Source organism: Trichechus manatus, unplaced genomic scaffold, assembly GCF_000243295.1.
Source record: "Trichechus manatus latirostris isolate Lorelei unplaced genomic scaffold, TriManLat1.0 scaffold00019, whole genome shotgun sequence".
NCBI classification, from domain to species: domain Eukaryota; kingdom Metazoa; phylum Chordata; class Mammalia; order Sirenia; family Trichechidae; genus Trichechus; species Trichechus manatus.
Window position 1 is genome coordinate 13,481,457 of NW_004443955.1, and position 3,711 is coordinate 13,485,167.

The window sequence follows — 3,711 nt, forward strand, 5'->3', positions numbered from 1 at the left end:
ATATATATGTGTGTATATATATATATATGAGCCCTGGTGGCATAGTGGTTAAGAGTTCAGCTGCTAACCAAAAGGTCGGCAGTTCAAATCCACCAGCCAATCCTTAGAAACTAAATGGGGCAGTTCTACTCTGTCCTATAAGGTTGCTATGACTTGGAACTGACTCAACAGCACCTAACAACAACAACCTTATACACACACACACACATACATACAGAGAGAGAGAGGGAAAAAACTACCTATTTATCTATAGACAGATATGTAAAATGGGTCTCTTACTGTGGGTCACATCAAAAAATTGTCCTTTCCCTGTCCCGGTCTCTCCCAGCTCCCACAAACACCCCCTGCTGTCTCAGCCCTGGGGTCTTCACGCTTGCTATTTCCTAGGCCTGGAGTCTCCTCTCCTGCCCCTACTCACCTTTCTTGGTCTGCCCAAATCCTTCACATCCTTTATGCTCAGCTTCCTCAAGGAAGCTTTTCTAACATGCAGGCTCTGTTGCACCTTGCACCTGCACCTCTCCTTTGTACACTCTGAACATGCTAGTTATTTAAATCATTACTGGGGTTTCTTAACAACTATCCTGGAGCTCTGCTGCCTGGCTCATCTCAGGCAAGTCTGCTTTGTGTTGGTGGCCTTGGTGGGCAATGGAAAACAGCCGGGGCAAACAGCAGACTAACCAAATAGCTTAAAAGTAAAAGTTGGGATATAATATGTCTATATGAGGTATCGAAAAGCCCTGAATCTAGAAAGCCATGAGTTTGTGTAGAGCTATGCGAATGTTCAGGAGAGACATGAGCAGATCCAAGTTCTCAGGTTTAGCTAATCTTGAGACTCTGGGAAAGCAGGAAGTGAAGGCTGAGGCAGAGTTGTAAACTACCTGGCTGAGTGTTGAAGGCATGCCCCAACACTCACACAGAGTCCCTCAGCAAAGATGGGAGAATTATCAACTCCAGACATTTAAAGAAATCTCTTTCCAATCATTAGCTGACCACTTAGCTGACAGAGTAGAGACATCGATGGCAGACACAAAAAGAATACAAATTTTACATAATTAGTTCAGAAAAGTCCTTAAATGTACAAACAACACCTATAACAAACAGCAACAACAAACCCTGGGGAGGTGGGAGAATCTGATATCCAGAGTTGCTACCTTATTGAAATGTTAAGTTTTCAACAAAAAAATATGAGACACACAAACAAGAAAGTATAGCCCATAACCGGAGGGAGGGGGGTGGGAATCAATGGAAACTGTCCTTGAGAAAGCTCAGACATTGAAAGTATCAGACCAATGTTTAAGTCAGCTTTTTAAAATACATTTAAAGAGCTAAAGGACAGCACATCTGAATAACTAAAGGAAAGTATAATGATGTTGCACCAAATAAAGAGTATCAATAAAGAGATATAAATTATATAATGGACCCAAATAGAATTTTGGATTTTAAAAGTGCAATCACTGAAATGAAAACTTCACTAGAGAATCTCAATTGCAGATTTAAGGAGGAAGAACTTGAGGATAGGTCAATTGAGATTATTCAGTGAGAGAAATGGAAAGAAAAAAGAATAAAGAGAAATAAATAGGGACTAAGAGACCTGTGGAACACCATCAAGCATACCAACATACACTGAATGGGCGTCCCAGAAAGAGAGGAGAAAGGGGCAGAAAGGATATTTGGAAATATAATGGCTAAAAATTCCCAATTTTTATTTAAAAAAATTAATCTACACATCAAAGAAGCTCTACATACTCTAAGTAGTATAAACTCAAAGAGATTCACACCTATTTTCATCATAGTTAAACTATCAAGAGCCAAAGACAGAAAGAATCTTGAAAGCAGCAAGATAAAAGTGATTCATCATGTGTAATAGATTCTCAATAAAATCAACTGTTGATTTCACATCAGAAACCATGAATGTCAGGAGGCAGTGGGTTGACATTCAAAGTGCTGAAAGAATAAAAGTGTTAACCAAAAGTTTTATATCCAGGAAAACTATCCTTCAAAAATGAAAGAGAAATTATGACATTTCCAGATAAGCAAAAACAGAAAGAGTCTGTTACTAGCAGACTTGTCCTATAAAATACTTAAGATTGATTCCTTAAGGCTGAAATAAAAAGATATTAGACAGTAACTTGAATCCTTGGCATTCTGGTGGCACAGTGGTTAAGCGTTTGACTACTAACCAAAAGGTGAGCAGTTTGAATCTACCAGCCACTCCTTGGACACCAGTTCTACTCTGTAGGGTCACTATGAGTTGGAATCCACTCAACGGCAATGAGTTCGGTTTTTGGTTTCGGTTTGGTAAAGATAACTACATAGGTGAATATAAAAACCAGTATCACTGAACTATTTTTTGTTTCTTTTTTTCTCCTATCTGTTTTAAAAGGCGACTGCATGCATAAAGTAATAATTATAAATCTATGTTGATGGGCACACAATTTATAGAGACACAACTTGTGACCACAAAAGCAGAAAGTAGGAAGGAAGGAACAGAGCTATATAGGGGTAAAGTTTTTATATATTATTAATATTAAGTTGGTATTGATTGGAACTAGATTACTATTAATTAACATGATGATCATAATCCCTAGGGAAACCACTAAGAAAATAATTCAAAAATATATAGTAAAGGAAGCAAAGGAATTAAAATGGTTCCCTAGAAAATACTTTTTAACACAAAAGAGGGAAGTAATGGGAGGAATTTTGGAACAAAAAAAGACATAAGACATAGAAAACAAATAGCAAAATGGCAGACATAAATCCTACACTATCAGTAATTACATTAAATGTAAGTGGGTTAAACTCTCCAATTAAAATACATAGATTGGCAAAATGGATCCAAAAAATAAAACCTGATCCAACTATATGCTGTCTCAAGAAAATCACTTTAGATTCAAAGACACAAATAGGTTGAAAGTAAAAGGATGTCAAAAGATATACCATACAAACAGTAACCAAAAAAGATCGTAAGTGGCTATATTAATGTCAGACAACATTGACTTTAATACAAAAAATTTTACTAGAGACAAAGAAGGAATTTTATGACTTAAGGGTCAATTCATTAACAAGATAAAACAGTAATAAACATATATGCTCCCAACAAAAGAAATAAGTGAAGCAAAAACTGACAGAATAGAAGGTAAAAATAGACAATTCAACAGTAATAGTTGGAGACTTCAACACCCCACTTTCAATAATTGTTAAAACAACTAGACAGAAAGAAAAAAAAAAAACGAACCTGTTGTCATCGAGTCAAGACAATCGGCAAGGAAATAGAAGACTTGAACAGCACTGTCATAGGATACCAGTTACAGACGTTCCTGTTCAAAAGGGGAGAAAATGAAATGAACAAAGGAGCTGCAGGTCCCAAGCAATTTTGAGATCTAGCCAGACAAATGCCATTAGTTTTCAATACGTGGGAATGATTCTCTGGGGCCTAAGACTCCACCCTCTTGGCCTTTGGCTCTACCCTCAGAATCATCATTTCTTTTTCATGAAAGGTACCATGTGTTTGCACCTGAGTAGTTTTATCAGCCTGTTTCTGGCCTATTGAATTTTGGGCTCCAACAGTTTTTTCTTCATTTTGTCCTCTCTGTCCCTTTCAGTCCAAGCTGGCAGTATTTCTGCTGATATAAAATTCTCAAGGCCCTGGTGAGTCTCCCTTGTATGTCACAGAGATACACAACATTAGATAAGACACTACTCCACAGGTCC